Consider the following 17,204-nt stretch of genomic DNA (forward strand, 5'->3'; position numbering starts at 1 on the left):
TGTCGTCCTGGTGTCTGCTGAAGTCACTCTGCAGTGGGCTCTCAACTAGAAGGACCAAGTTTAGCTGCTGACAGTATCAGTACCAGGCAAGGTCCACAGACCCGTAACTAGTTGAGGAAGCGTCTAGTAGTACTTGAGGCTGGATGACCCCCATCCGGTCGACAGCTGGCGTGGAGCACTCCTCAGGAAAGGTTGTGCTCGAAAAGAGATGCTGCTTGATCAGATTGAGTGATATCTATAGACACTTCACCTGGCCCTTTCGTGACATTTTATCACATTTGGTTTCTTCCAGGCCCAGGCTTGGTGTAATCCAGTGACTGGTCTCACGTACCACGCTATGTCGACAAGGTTTCCGCCCTGGTAAACCACTTTCTTCAGTGCCCGAATGCAGACTTTCGTCATATCAGCTCAGCACCTTTCCAGCTTATGCCAGTAGAAAGTTTTGCTGCCCGCAAGTTACGGATGCCGGTTCGGAAAGGTTATTGCGTAACACACCTTTCGGAACTTCTCATTACATCCGTTCCATGCAACAAGCCATCGGTCATCAATAGATCCACTCAGAGAGGTTACAAACACAGATTACTGACTGCACTGTACGTAGGTCCCCCTGCGTAAGCGATGACGCCGTCCCACTCTGATGGAAGTTGTGACATATTTACAGCTCCAAATGTTTTGGCATTCCTGTACTCGAGCACAATGCAAACGTGATGTATTACATTCAGTTACAGGAAAGTACGGCATAGAAATTTTATTTCAACATTTAGATACTACTGATACACTAATGTGACCTGTTTCGCTGGTTTCCATGTACATCACAGCATTTGGAAACTGCTACATGGCTACTAGGTTTCTAGAATCTATAACTTGGTGATAAATGAAATATTGCGATCTAACTTTTTCTATTAATAGTTTAGTCCGTCTCTATTACAAACCAGTCATATACAAGTTGGTAACCCCTGAAAGAATGACGTTATTCATTTTATTATTTCATATTTTCATGGGCACATTCATCATGTTTACAATGAAGCGGATCTTACTAGTATACGACTGCAATTCTTTCTTAGCATAAGTTACGATTAAGAGATTTTGACATCCTCTATGGCTCCAAAAATAAGTACTTTTTTATACCAATGGCCTTCGCAATAAATCCTGAAGTATCATTGGGTAGTTCACATTAGCGACATTGGTTTAAATTCGAACAAATAACTGCCCAAACTGTGACATCCAGGTACATGTTTCTGTGTAAATTTTTGGAAGCTTTTTGGAGGTACGTATTTGATCGGGTGTTTTCAGGTTCCAATACCTTCAATATATTTAAATTTCATATTATAATAAAGATACTCCGTGTTATTTAACTGCTATCTGTTCAGTACTTCGAAGACAATTGCGATAGCATGTTTTTGGATCCGTTGTCTGACGGGTGTTATGGCCTAGTCTGACATTAGAAGCTGTAATCTAGATGCCTACATCTACATCTACATCCATACTCCGCAAGCCACCTGACGGTGTGTGGCGGAAGGTACCTTGTATTGATCGTGGAAAGAAAGATTGTCGGTATGCCTCTGTGTGGGCTGTAGTCTCTCTGATTTTATCCTCGTGGTCTCTTCGCGAGATGTACTTAGGAGGGAGAAATATAATGCTTGGCTCCTCGGTGAAGGTATATTCTCGAAACTTCAACCAAAGCCCGTACCGAGCTACTGAGCGTCTCTCCTGCAGAGTCTTCCACTGGAGTTTATCTATCACATCCTTAACGCTTTCGCGATTACTAAATGATCCTGTAACGAAGCGCGCTGCTCTCCTTTGAATCTTCTCTATTTCTTCTATCAATCCTATCTGGTACGGATCCCACACCGGTGAGCAGTATTCAAGCAGTGGGCGAGCCAGTGTACTGTAACCTACTTCCTTTGTTTTCGGACTACATTTCCTTAGGATTCTTCCAATGAATCTCAGTCTGGCATCTGCTTTACCGACGAAACATTTCATATGGTAATTCCATTTTAAATCACTCCTAATGGCTACTCCCAGATAATTTATCGAATTAACTGCTTCCAGTTGCTGACCTGCTACATTGTAGCTAAATGATAAAGGATCTTTCTTTCTATGTATTCGCAGCACATTACACTTGTCAACATTGAGATTCAGTTGCCATTCCCTGCACCATGCGTCAATTCGTTGCAAATCCTCTTGCATTTCAGTACAATTTTCCATTGTTACAATCTCTCGATATACTATAGCATCATCTGTAAACAGCCTCAGTGAACGGCTAGAAATTATGCCGATGCCCGATTTTTCTGATAGTGTGCAACAAATGTATTTTCTGCAGTATTTCGGACATATGTTCCGGTTCTTCATTACAACGAACTTCTCGCGTAAAATATTCTTTCGGTTCTTTAAAGGGGCATACTAGAATTGCGCTCATAAATATGTTGGCTTCATGTAGGTGCTGTTAAGGTATAGCAAGAGCGTCAGTTTTGCGAGTGTATTGTTTTACTAGGGAAAAATATTGTTGGTAATCAGACAAACCGCTACAGTTCATGAACTCCGTTGTCCGAGAAACTAGCGGTATCGCAATCACGCAGTTTTGTCTGCAATTCCCGTTCGACCGCGTCTAATCCACCAGTGGACAGAAACAATTCGCTCCCACTGTGTCCCCTACCTCTGTTCACTTGTCTCTTCTGCGTCCCAGTGATTACCTCTACCCACTCCACTTGTCCCACCCCGCCCGAGGGTCGGTGGAGGGAACGGCGAGTGACCCCCCATTGATACTTGTTCATCAGTACTCCGGAAGCCAATCAATACTTTCAGAGAAACATGGTTGCCGAGCAATCTGAACCTCGCCAGGACTGTAGAGTAGAACATTTTCTATAGCAAGGACGCATTGCAGAAGTATTTATTTATATTTATTTATTTATTTATTGTTCCGTGGGACCAAATTAAGGAGAAGTCTCCATGGTCATGGAACGAGTCAATACATGAAATTATAACACGATTGTAGAAACAGATAAAGTGAAATATAAGAAACATATTCAGGCGACAATTCGTAAGTTTAAATAAAGAAAATCAACAATGAACAACTGGAATTTGCTAAATTTTTCAGCTCTTCCAGGAGCTCCTCGACAGAATAAAAGGAGTGAGCCATGAGGAAACTCTTCAGTTTAGACTTAAGAGTGTTTGGGCTACTGCTAAGATTTTTGAGTTCTTGTGGTACCTTACTGAAAATGGATGCAGCAGAATAGCGCACTTCTTTCTGCACAAGAGTCAAGGAAGTGCATTCCACATGCAAATTTGATTTCTGCCTAGTGTTAACTGAGGGAAAGCTGCTAACTCTTGGGAATAAGGTAATATTGCTAACAACAAACGACATTAAAGAAAATATATACTGTGAGGGCAATGTCAGAATTCCCAGACTACTGAATAGGGGTCGACAAGAGGTTCTCGAACAGGCCGTTTTTGAGCCAAAAATACCTTTTTGAATCAGAAGAATTACCCCAAAAAATAATACCATATGACATAAGCGAATGAAAATATGCGAAGTAGACTACTTTTCGTGTTGAACTGTCACTTATTTCAGATACTGTTCTAATGGTAAATAAAGCAGCATTTAGTTCTGAACAAGATCCTGAACATGGGCTTTCCATAACAGCTCACTATCTATCCGAAGTAGGAAAGTATTACTTGCATCTGCCCTTTCGACATGCAATAACCATCCTGAAAATTCCAAAGAAAACAAGTTCAGAACGACCCATCAATGTAGTGGAAGCTGTTGTGTGGACCACCGGCTGTGTGTTGCAAAGCATCATCATCATAATATGGAATGAATGAGAAATATTAGTTATCTAGATGTACATGAAGAATACCTTGGTTATGTTTTTACATCTCTCTAAGTATTTTGATCTAGTGAACCCTTCGCTGCTGCTATGGAAATGGAGGGCATGTAATAGCAGACACAATGGTAAGTAATTCACAGATATGTATCATCGAAAATGGTGTGAGGAAAATCAACATTCAGTCTATGACTAACGTCATGACAACGATCAATAGTGGTACCATTTCCTTCATGTGTGTAAGTAATATCATAAAACCTAATTCCCATTCGTTTTCCAATTCAGATGACATTTCTCTGCTGTTTTATTGTGATGATGACAATGAGATAACACACTTTCAATGCATATGACTTTGGAAGCGCCTAAACATCTGGTAACCATGACTCAAAAGCAATACCACCAAATCACAGTTAAATATTGTTAAAACAGTTAACCCATGCCACTAATGCATAAAATATATTGGTGGAGCTTCCTGTATGGGCATTCAAGTCTTATACTTGCATTTAAGGGGAATAAAACTTTAACCCCAAAAAGCAACATTATTTTATTTGACTCGAGGTCAGTGCTGCTCTTAGTAAAAATCAATAAAACCTACACAAATTTATTGCTTCATTATTCTTGAAGGATCAAGTTTTCCAACATCGCTTTTGATAATGACCGGTTTCGACAGACCTACGCTGTCGTCATTGGAGCATGCAACATAAGTAGATGCATTGCTTGTTAGAAGACTGGATGATGGCAGCGCAGGTATCTCGAAACCAGTCAGAGTAAAAAAAGAATTGCTAGAGATCGTGGCAAACTTGATTCATCAAGAATCATATAATACTCAGATCGCCCATAACGACTGACGCAATGTCAAATATATATAAAAATTATTGCTGCCTGGCGTAACACAGGTACATAAGAATTAATCACGCGCTTCATAGGCACTACAATATTATATAATAACGTACCTTAATGCACCCAGTTCAAAATAAGCAGCTGGTCTCTGTCACCAAGTCTCGACGTACACATCGCTCAGTCAAATAATGTACTCTTAAAATTTTTCCGGAGCAATAAAGTGTCTGTACATGGTAACTACAACATTAAAAATGCACTCATGAAGCATGGAAAGAGATAAAAAATCCAATAAAAGGAATCTATGAAAACAGACAATAATAAAAGCATTCGTAACTATGAATAGAAGCTTATAAATCCATATGGTTGGTCCTAAACTCAGGGACGATAAACGATGAAAGAACGTTGGATTAGAATGACATGTGCACTTAATTCCCATAAAACTAATAATAATTCAATAAATAATGTCATTCTTTAACATTTTGGCAGGTGTTTGATAACCATTACAACTGAAAACACACTCATAACCAGACTGGAATGGAACGACACCGAAAGAGCAAATAATGTTTGACAAGTTAAACAAGAAGTTACTGAGGTCGATCTTACAACGACCATGAAATAAACACAAAAGTCATTCCACCGTGGTAGACCGGAAATTTCAAAGTATTATGATTTGAAATATTTCTCACCAGATCAAGATTTCTTCGGTGTGCCACTTACGGTGTAGTAAATGAAGAAAACAATTGCTAGTGTTGAACTGGGAACTGTAATCGGTCTGGAACTAGCCCGACCTTCACACTACAGTATGTTCAGGCTAAGGTTTTACCAGATGCAATGTACTGACAAGGGAACCTCCCCATCGCACCCCCCTCAGATTTAGTTATTAGTTGTCATAGTGGATAGGCCTTGAAAAACGGAACACAGAAGGAAGAATGTCTGGCTGGGGGAACCATTGCCTGCCCACTTTGTGACCCATAGTGAAATCCTTTGATAACAGGCATTGACTTTTTGCATCCTGTTTCCTTTCGTGCCTTCTTGATATTTGTGTGTTTGCTCTGGTCTGGTAGTGCTGGCCAGAGGTACTCGTTGGTGTTGTTCACGTAATGCACGTTTCCGAAAGTTGTCGCGAACGTTCATCAAGTTTGTTGTGTACTCGCCACGTTCCTGAACGACTTGAAGTGTCTTTAAGGTGCTTTTCTTGTTTTTAATGTCTGGCTTGACAGTTCTCTTTAAGGTGCTTGTATTTTTGCCACCTGATATGTATTGTTTTGCATTTTGTAATGTAATCTGATGTAGTCTGTCTCTGATCGCATTGGCTTTTCATTTAAATGCTACTTAGCCCCTAATGCTTGTCCAGTTGATTATATATTTTCACCTACTGAAGCCTGTGTTTTGGCTTATATCTAAGTTAAGTAATGTTTAATCCTGTTTATATGTATTTGTTACAGATTAGGACATTATTTAATGCCTTGTTTGCCAGCGACTTAACTGTGATATTCATCAAACAGTTTTGCAATACGACTTATGAAAGGCACCAATTTTTTGGTAGTGTGACTGGCCAGATGGTTACATCCACTCCACAGCCCTGTTACCTGTTATTTGCTACTATATTAAACTACTCACCTGATTTTGTCTGTTGTGCCTGCATTTACCTTCCTGCCAACCGAGCCTTGCCCAATCCGTTTGTGCATTTGTTTGGATACTGTCATTGTTCGCTTCCTTCTCGTCCCGTTGGTGGTGGGTTTAGCTCACTTGAAATTTTTCATTTGTCTACATTCTACATGATTATATAACTTTTTTTACTTTAAATAAAGAAACGCCACTTGGAGGTGTCTTCAAACATAAGTTCAGCTTATTGGTTGCTTGAGCACTGTGACATATATCTCACTTAAGCTCTTAATGGATTCGTTGCCTTTTAGGGGAACTTCAGGCAGACCATAAAGTGCCTTCACCAATCCCCAATTGTAGACTTGCTCAGGCGGCCATTGGCCGTTAATTCAGTACATGTTTTTCTTTTAAGATACTGTTAAAGTTACTTGTAAAAAAAAATTTTAAGATTTGGTTGTGGCTATAATTTTAGTTTTAGTATTTACGTTCTTAATCGTTCTTAACTGTTTTCGGTATTCTCACTGCAACCACATAGTTCGTTGTGATAAGCTGTTGGTGCAACAGCTAAGAATAATTTTGGTTTTGCTTTGCACTTCTACCTTGTTATTTCTACTGTACTGCATTGTACTTCAGCTACTTGTAACTTTTGAAGTTTTTAGCTTACCGATGAAACATACCTTCAATTGCGCTTGAAGTCAGTTCAACAGTTCCTAAGTTTTTCAGTCCATTTAACAGCCGTTGTCGAGTAACTGTGATTTAATTGGCCGTGGTTTATAAATTATTTGTACTGTAACTGTAGAAAACACTTGTCGTTTGCCCATAATCAGGTTTTGGCCTTAGATGTTCCTCCCTCAAGTTCTCGCGTACACAGTCCTACATTTTGTTCTTCTCACTATTCTCTTCCTCTGTTACCTTCCACTGCCATTTGTATTATTCCTTTACCTCCACAGGTGTCGCCCCTTCTCATGACGTTTCCACACAACTGTAGTCCTCTGTCTTGAACCTTCTTTGATATCTCTGTCACTTTATGCTGACTTTTATTCCCTCTTTTTTTTATCCTATCGCCTCTGGTGACCCCACAAATTTTTTGATTCCACATATTCTTCTTACCATTCTCACTGTAGGCTCATCCACTGTTTTATAATGTTTCTTAGTTGGTGCCCATGTTTCTACTCTACATTGTACTGCAGATCTCATTACTAACATACACCATTCTTTTACCCTTCAGATCTATTATTCTTTTGCACAAAACACCTGACGGTTCGTCCAAGCTATCTGCACTCTACATGCTATGACCATATCTGAAATTAAAACTTGACGCTGTTGATCCTAAGTAGGTAAAGCTGTCGAAACTGGTTCAAATGGCTCTGAGTACTATGGGACTTAACGTCTGAGGTCATCAGTCCCCTAGAACTTAGAACTACTTAAACCTAACTAACCTAAGGACATCACACACATCCATGCCCGAGGCAGGATTCGAACCTGCGACCGTAGCGGTCGCGCGGTTCCAGACTGGAGCACCTAGAACCGCTCGTACATAGCGGCCGGCAAATCTGTTGACTTTCCTCAAGTTTTCTCCAAGTAGTTGCAATGTTTTTTCCCTTTGTCCTCCTGCGCACATGTACTCCGTTTTCTTCCTACTGATTTTCATCCTTCTAGCTTATAAAGATTTAATACCTCTTTCCAATCTCACATCCAACTCAGCCTTGTTGGTACTACTTAGCAAATATCATCTACGAAAATCACGCATCAAAGAGCTTGCTAGCATTTCCCATAATTTAAATCGATGCTTTTGTGTGGTACCGTCCGAAAAATATTATCAGAACGGAAAAACTGTTTTATGTATGAATATTTTACTATATTATCACTTTCCAGTAAGTGACCAGTGCGTAATGTGAAGTAATGAGACTTCTACGTTGTATTATCCTTTAAATCAGTAAGCAGAAAAGGTAAAGGTGTCCTCGAACAAGGAGGATTTTTAACGCAGCATTGCTTTGTTCCGAGGTCGTAAGGCCTTGTCATCTTCTGTGAGTATTTTCAGGTTAACGTGGGCTTAGAACCACGGTTTAATTTGGCATTTTTCACATCAATAAATCAATGCCAGAAGTAAAAGAAGCTATTTCATCCCAAGAACGACTGTGGGTCAAACCCTAAAAGATTTACAGATGACGTTTCCCACTTAACCACAGAATCACTTGTCGTTAATTGCGATATTACTTGTTTCGACTAGATATATTTATCAGCAGTTTCAGTTCCATTTGTCATGTAAGTAGGTATTTTTCTATTCTTTAAGCGTCAGAGATGATCGCAAAATGAATTTAAGAGCGCACTGTGTTCGACGTTATCTGTGATGTGTGTCTGTTCTTTATTCTGTGACTTTCGGAAAGGAAAGAAACGAGTATTTTGTGAGAATCCGTGGAGAGAGGGAGTGCATGATGCAGAAAAACTCTCGGCTAAGATGGGACGAACACGACTGACTTATCAAGAACATTGTTAAACGGCGTTTGATATAATCATTTTATTTAATCTACATTGAGTCAGTAAGTGCAAGCTGAAACATGTTGTTGTATTTCTACGTCTACATCTACATGGATACTCTGCAAATCACATTTAAGTGCCTGGCAGAGAGTTCATCGAACAACCTTCACAATTCTCTATTATTTCAATCTCGTATAGCGTGCGGAGAGAATGAACACCTATATCTAACCGTACGAGCTCTTATTTCCCTTATTTTATTGTGCTGATCGTTCCTGTCTGTGTAGGTCGGTGTCAACAAAATATTTTCGCATTACGATAAACGTCTTTCTTTCAATGATGTCGAGCCTAAACCCTGTATAATTTCTGTGACACTCTCTCCCATAAGTCGTGATAATACAAAACGTGCTGCCTTTCTTTGAACTTTATCGATGTACTCCATCAGTCCTATCTGGTAAGGATCCCACACCGCGCAACAGTATTCTAAAAGAGCACAGACAAGCGTAGTGTAGGCAGTCTCCTTAGTATGTCTGTTACATTTTATAAGTGTCCTACCAATAAAACGCAGCCTCTGGTTAGCCTTCCCCCACAGCATTTTCTACGTGTTCTTTCCAATTTAAGTTGTTCGTAATTGTAATACCTAGGTATTTTGTTGAATTTTCGGCTTTAAGATTAGGCTGGTTTATCGTGTAACCGAAGTTTAACGATTCCATTTAGCACTCATGTGGACGACCTCACACTTTACGTTATTTAGGGTCAGTGAAAGCTATGGTTGAAATTTATTGAAAAATAAATTTCCAAAATTACGTCATTCTATGCTAAATTAAACTGAGCTTACGATTCGGATGATTTCTTGGTTCTTGGTGAATCAAATAAGAACCTGCACTTCCGATCCTTGCGTCGGGTAAAGTTCATTACGATACCACAGTTGCTAGTCATTAGCAGTCAAAATTATCGTGCACTCGACTACGCAGCTTATTCTTCACAGCCGTGCTGACGTAGGCTCTGTGTATTCAATGTGTAAGATTAACATCTATAGTGTTTCAGGTGAGTTTCAAGATGGATTAGGTTACGGCGTGTATTTCTAATTATTATTTTGTTTAAACTCCACTCTATTAACGTTGTATATAGTAATAATTTACAGTGAGGAAGGCAGAGGCATTACAATAACTCTCGCGACAGGAATGTATAGCTTACATAGTCCATTCATCTTCTTGGTCTTCATCCTTCTGTGTCACCTTCCACTACAGTTCGTTCCATTCTCTTACCAACACAGGCGTCGTCCCTTTCCATACCATAGCACTCTCTTCCCATGAACCTTCTTTAATATATCACCTTAATGCGACATCTTACTTGCTCGTTTACTTACCGTATCATTGCGTGATTGATGCTTGTTTCATATGCATGTTAGTAAATCCCTAGCATCATCCTTTGACGTTTGCGGCAGTAAAAGCAGAAACGGCAATTATTGACGGCCTGCTGAAATGGAATGAATAACAGAAACGATCGCGCCTCTCTTGGTATGGAAGACTCCGATATATATCGTCGGCTGCAGAAAGGATTCTCTCACAGTTAGTGGCTGTCTGGTAGTTCTGCAGGTGTCGGGAGTTCTGTGCCCGCAATCTAATACAGCTGCCGGGGAGTCAACTGAATCTCTCCGAGGGCGTCTCAGGAAATCAGATCCCCCCTCCCCCCCTCCCCCCCCCCCCCCATGCCTCCTCCTGCGCTGTTGCTCTTCCAGCCCACTCTCCCCATCTCCCCAGGGAGGACCGTTCTGAGTATTTGCCAGCGAGTTGGCTGGTATTGCGGTTTCTTCCCCTCCAATCGCGAGCACACACAGACGGCCTGGAATCGTTTGTCTTTGGAAAAGACATTTCCCGGCTATTAACCCAGATGACTCGCCTTACTGACAATTACTCCAGCCAGTACACAGTAACTCTTCGCGGTGATTCGTACTATAGCGCTTCTACGTAAGACGACAGATTGAATCGTCCAACAAAATACATTGTGCGATAACTTATCAGAGCTAGCAACCTTCGTTTCCTACGACACTGTTTTCTCGTCAGAGCTTCAGTTCGTAATTTATGAAACAAATTTTGATATTTTATGTGAAAAACTTAGCATTCTTCTACTGATAAATTTCAGTATAAACGAAGCAGAGTTTAGCATTTTATGTAAAATTATACTAATTGTAAAATGAAGAACTACCATCTCGGCAACTTGGCAAGTGGCATTCTTTAGAATATGTGGCAGTGATATGAAACCTAACCTAGGTGCAATACTGGCCGAAATCGTGATTCATTATTTTTTTCAATGTGCTGTAGCAAACCATCTCGAAGAAATGCTCGCAGCGCACCATCTCGAAAAAATGCTAACTTGCTGCAATAATGAAACTGAAGCCATTAATTCCAACATAGTAGACGTATACTTTTTGCCAATGTAAGAGTTACTGGTAGCAGCATATTCATCCGATGCCAGGCTAATTGTTGGTAATCGGAGAAGCACAAAATTTCCAACGAAGGGCTATTTTGTCGAGGCATTGGCGTTCATACAGCCCAGGCCCATGAACTAGTACCGCTCATGCTTGCTTTGTGACCGTGACTTTGTCCACATGGACCCAAAAGAAAAACATCTAGATACTGTTTACATACCAAATCTGTGGGTTAAGATAATCCAGGAAAATGCTAGTAATATGAGCGTTGCTGACGCTGAATAATCGATCATCAAATGTCACAAAATATTATTCACCATTCTGAAGGAACCTTCTGACAAATAAAGGAAAGTTGAAAGTGACAGAGTACGCTTAGATATGTGTGACTGTAAATACAGGGCTATTACAAATGATTGAAGCGATTTCATAAATTCATTGTAGCTCCATTCATTGACATATGGTCACGACACACTACAGATACGTAGAAAAACTCATAAAGTTTTGTTCGGCTGAAGCCGCACTTCAGGTTTCTGATGCCAGAGCGCTCGAGAGCGCAGTGAGACAAAATGGCGACAGGAGCCGAGAAAGCGTATGCCGTGCTTGAAATGCACTCACATCAGTCAGTCATAACAGTGCAACGACACTTCAGGACGAAGTTCAACAAAGATCCACCAACTGCTAACTCCATTCGGCGATGGTATGCACAGTTTAAAGCTTCTGGATGCCTCTGTAAGCATCAACGATGCTTTCGAACTCATTGATGGGAACATGCTGCGCCGAGTGTGGGAGGAACTTGATTATTGGCTTGATGTCTGCCGAATCACTAAAGGGGCACACATCGAACATTTGTGAATGCGTAAAAAAACTTTTTGAGTTTTTGTATGTGTGTGCAAAGCATTGTGAAAATATCTCAAATAATAAAGTTATTGTAGAGCTGTGAAATCGCTTCAATCATTTGTAATAACCTTGTAATACTGCAAGTGGTTTAGTCGCCGATACATTTAATTTCAGAAATTAATTCATTATTAATCATCAGATACTTAAATCTGCCTATGAAAAAGACAAAAACTTCTAAGGCAAAGAACGGTGTGAAGTACGAGGCATCCATTGTTCCCCATCATCGTCGATGTTTTGAAGAACTGACGCAACACAAAAGGAGAAACATGCTGATAAGGGAAATGAGATCTGGGATTCAGATTGAATGTGAGAATGTATCTTGCTAAATTAATTTGGACTCTTCTATCGCAAAGATGCAAAACGCGGTATACAACGACAGCACCATAGCAAATGCACGATTTTTAAAAGTTTTGTAAGGTGGCGTGGTCTTCTGACTTTCATTTCCTACATATTCCATTCTCACAATCGTATTCTGCACATCAAGGCGTTTCATTCGAACCCAAACTCGATAAGGTAGAGTAAATTTTGTATGAATTCATGTAAGCGATATGCAAATCTAATAAGTAAATTGCGCACTGGGGTGGAAAAAGTCGAGGCTGGCGTACACAACATGACGGCCACAGGAATTTTCGTTCTAGGGAGGCGGCCGGCTCGCTGGGAAGCCCGTCCCTTCAGATGGGTGGGTCAACAGCACACCTACTTCAGCCGAAGTGACTGCCCAGAGGGAGGACAGCTTTTGCCAGAGTGAAGGGATAACGGCCCCCATGTTCGACTTAAAAGCAAATTCCGCTACATTGTGTGGGAGCGCCCAGAAGACGCTTTTTTTGGTGGACCGACTGTGTAGTTACGGAGTTCTCACAGGAGGACAGTATACGCCTAATGGAGATGCTACATATTTCCGCATTGGTCGACTCAAATGAAACGTCTTTCTCCCATCTAAAAGAGCAACGCTGATTGGCGGAATATTTCTGACGCAAAGAGCCAGAGGAGTGAGGGAAGACAGCGAATGATATACCCTTGCAACTTTTCCAGAAAAAGGGGCCGTTCCGTTGTCGCTCTTGGAGCGGGAACACGTAACGAGAGCGGGTGCGCTCATACCTGTACGCAAAGAGTGAGGAACAAAGCCTCTCCTCAGTACTTCACTGGGAGAACACCTCTGTTGTTAGCGAATTGGAGTGATACTCTATATTGAGTCACTCGCGATTAAGCATTGTTCACTGTGTTGGCAATCACATTTATTGTGCGGTGTGAACAAGGACAGAGTACTAATTAAACGCCTGTGAGCGAATATTGAGCAGAATCGTGGTAGATCAGTTATCTGACAGGTGTACCATGCCAATAGTTAGACTAGGGGCAGATAGGAGTCCTTGACTTCATCAAGGTGTAGGGAGAGTTTGATTGGCGAAAGTCAATCAAGATGGAAAGAGATAGCTGTGTTATTTGTAAGCAGTGAGTGACACAGGCAGCAGTCGTCACAGTTCACAGTATTGTGCGCTACAGCGTATGTGAGCCCCATCTTTCCTCCCTAACACTACACTCCATTACATTTCTCACGTGACGGCCTTGACCGTACCTAGAAAAGTTATTCAAGTTGTGTAGGTGCGGCTCTCAGCCATTATGCCGAGTAAATAACATTCTTAAAGAAAAGGGAGAAAAGAACATTTCGATACTTTGTAAAATAATAACATTCCTATCCCTAAGGGGCAATCTACTGTTCCAAAAAGAACCCAGAAATTTATTATTTTTTTTATAAGAAAAAGTTCAACTTGATTTCTCAGAATTTTTTGCATTAAAAAATTCTGTTCGTTCGTTTAATGTTTTTCTTACACTAAGAAGCAATACTCCAATACCCAAGTATTCGACTAGTTACGTAAGAATATAGAATATTTTTGTGTCTTTTCCTTACAGCGGACGACTCCAGAAGATATTTGTTCCTGAATATTTTTCAAGCAGTTCTTGTTGGTACATTAGGAGCGTCTGTCTGGCTTCTGTAGCAGTGTGAGGTGGAAACTGATTCTTGCATGAGCCAAAGGGTACCTGTTGGATCAATCCATTGCGCAACTTGACAAAAACCCACACACTCACAGTTTGTCACACTTAAACTATTCATTGGGTCTGACAGACATGAAAGAATGTTACATATATATATATATATATATATATATATATATATATATATATATATATATATATATATATCATCATTTAAGACCGATTATGCCTTTCAGCATAGCCCCTGTTATAAAATTCCTCCATGATCACCTATTCACTGCTAACGTTGGTGCCTCTTCTGATGTTAAGCCTATTACTTCAAAATCATTCTTAACTGAATCCAGGTACCTTCTCCTTCGTCTGCCCCGACTCCTCCTACCCTCTACTGCTGAACCCATGAGTCTCCTGGGTAACCTTGCTTCTCCCATGCGTGTAACATGACCCCACCATCTAAGCCTGTTCGCCCTGACTGCTACATCTATAGAGCTCATTCCAAGTTTTTCTTTGATTTCCTCATTGTGGACACCCTCCTGCCATTGCTCCCATCTACTAGTACCTGCAATCATCCTAGCTACTTTCATATCCATAACCTCAACCTTGTTCATAAGGTAACCTGAATCCACCCAGCTATCGCTCCCATACAACAAAGTTGGTCGAAAGATTGAACGGTGCACAGATAACTTAATCTTGTTACTGACTTCCTTCTTGCAGAAGAGAGTAGATCGTAGCTGAGCGCTCACAGCATTAGCTTTGCTACACCTCGCTTCCAGTTCTTTGACTATGTTGCCATCCTGTGAGAATATGCATCCTAAGTAATTGAAACTGTACACCTGTTCTAACTTTGTTCTTCCTATTTGGCACTCAATCCGTTTATATTTCTTTCCCACTGACATTACTTTCGTTTTGGAGATGCTAATCTTCATACCATAATCCTTACATTTCTGATCTAGCTCTGAAATAAGACTTTGCAAACTTTCAATCTAATCTGCCATCACAGCTAAGTCATCTGCATATGCAAGACTGCTTATTTTGTGTTCACATATCTTAATCTCACCCAGCCAGCCTATTTCTTTCAACATATGATCCATAAATAATATGAACAACACTGGAGACAGGTTGCAGCCTTGTCTTACCCCTGAAACTACTCTGATCTATGAACTTAATTTACCATCAACTCTAACTGCTGCGTGACTATCCATGTAAAGACCTTTAATTGCTTGCAAAAGTTTGCCTCCTATTCCATAATCTCATAGAACAGACAAGAACTTCCTCCTAGGAACCCGGTCATACGCCTTTTCTAGATCTATAAAGCATAGATACAAATCCCTGTTCCACTCATAAACCTTCTCCATTATTTGTCGTAAACTAAAGATCTGGTAATGACAACCTCTAAGAGGCCTAAACCCACACTGATTTTCATCCAATTGGTCCTCAACTAATACTCGCACTTTCCTTTCAACAATACTTGACCCACAACGCTGATTAAAGAGATACCTCTGTAGTTGTTACAATCTTTTCTGTTTCCATGTTGAAAGATTGGTGTGATTACTGCTTTTGTCCAGTCTGATGGAACCTGTCCCGACTCCCTGGCCATTTCAATTATCCTGTGTAGCCATTTAAGACCTGACATTCCACTGTATTTGATGAGTTCCGACTTAATTTCATCCACCCCAGCTGCTTTATTGCACTGCAATCTATTGACCATTTTCTCCACTTCCTCAAATGTGATCCTATTTCCATCATCATTCCTATCCCATTCTACCTCGAAATCTGAAACATTATTGACCGTATTTTCACCTACATTGAGCAACTCTTCAAAATATTCCCTCCATCTGCCCAAGGCATCCACAGGATTCACCAGCAGTTTTCCTGACCTGTCCAAAATACTTGTCATTTCCTTCTTACCTCCCTTTAGAAGGCTGCTAATTACACTCCAGAATGGTTTTACAGCAGCTTGACCCAAAGTGTCCAACCTGTTTCCAAAGTCTTCCCACGATTTCTTCTTGGATGCTACAATTATCTGTTTGGCTTTGTGTCTTTCTTCAACATAACTTTCTCTGTCTACCTGAGTTCTAGTATGTAGCCATTTTTGATACGCCTTGTTTTTCCTTTTACAGGCTGCCTTGACTGTGTCATTCCACCAAGCTGTTTGCTTCATCCTATCTTTACACACTACTGTTCCAAGACATTCTTTAGCCACTTCTAGTACTGTACCTTGTCTATTCCTTTTCCAATGACTGTAATTGACTACATTCAACTAACTGGTACCTTTCTGAGATCGCTGTTATGTACTTGTGCCTTATCCTGAAGTTTCTCCACTCTTATCCTCCTACATATGAACCTGACCTCCTGCACGTTCGGCCTCACAATCCCAATTTCACTGCAGATTAAATAATGATCAGTGTTATCAAAGAACCCCCTGAATACACGTGTGTCCCTCACAGCCTTCCTGAATTCCTGATCTATTATTATCCATCTTATCTTGATCTGTCCCTTCACAATGCGAACAGACGCTGTCAAATCTATCCACATCAGTCGTTCATTTACATACCGTATTACAACTACGCTGGGTTGCATTTCTTTCCTGATGTAAAGCCCTACACCCCATTGTGCTATTCCTGCTTTAACTCCTGACAGGTAGACCTTGTATTCTCCCACTTCCTCTTCTTTCTCACCCCTTACCCGAATGTCACTAACAGCTGAAACGTCCAACCCCATTTTACTTGCACCCTCTGCCAGCTCTACCTTCTTCCCAGAGTGGCCCCCATTGATATTATTAGCTCCCCATCTCATTACCATTTGTTTGCCACGGCGTATCTTAGGAGTCCCTGGTTTGTCAGTTAGAGGTGGGACTCTGTCACCTCAAAAGGTCCGGAGCATTTTGCTCTGATTGTTGCCAGCATCATATTTAAAGTAGCAGGGAAGCAGGTTGCTAGCCTTAAATGCCCCGAGTCGCATTGGGTTTTACCCCTAACGGCTGAGGGACTAACCGGTGGATTTGGTAGTCTTTGCCCTATGAGCACAAAGGTGACCACGACTCAGAATATGTCCGAGATGCCCAGCCTTATTCGAAAGTAACTGGTATCCCGACTGTCGGGACCACTTACTTGGCCACTCATACGTTGTCCGTGGTTCATGAA

The sequence above is a fragment of the Schistocerca piceifrons genome, chromosome 1 (assembly GCF_021461385.2).
Source record: "Schistocerca piceifrons isolate TAMUIC-IGC-003096 chromosome 1, iqSchPice1.1, whole genome shotgun sequence".
In the NCBI taxonomy this organism is placed as follows: Eukaryota; Metazoa; Arthropoda; class Insecta; order Orthoptera; family Acrididae; genus Schistocerca; species Schistocerca piceifrons.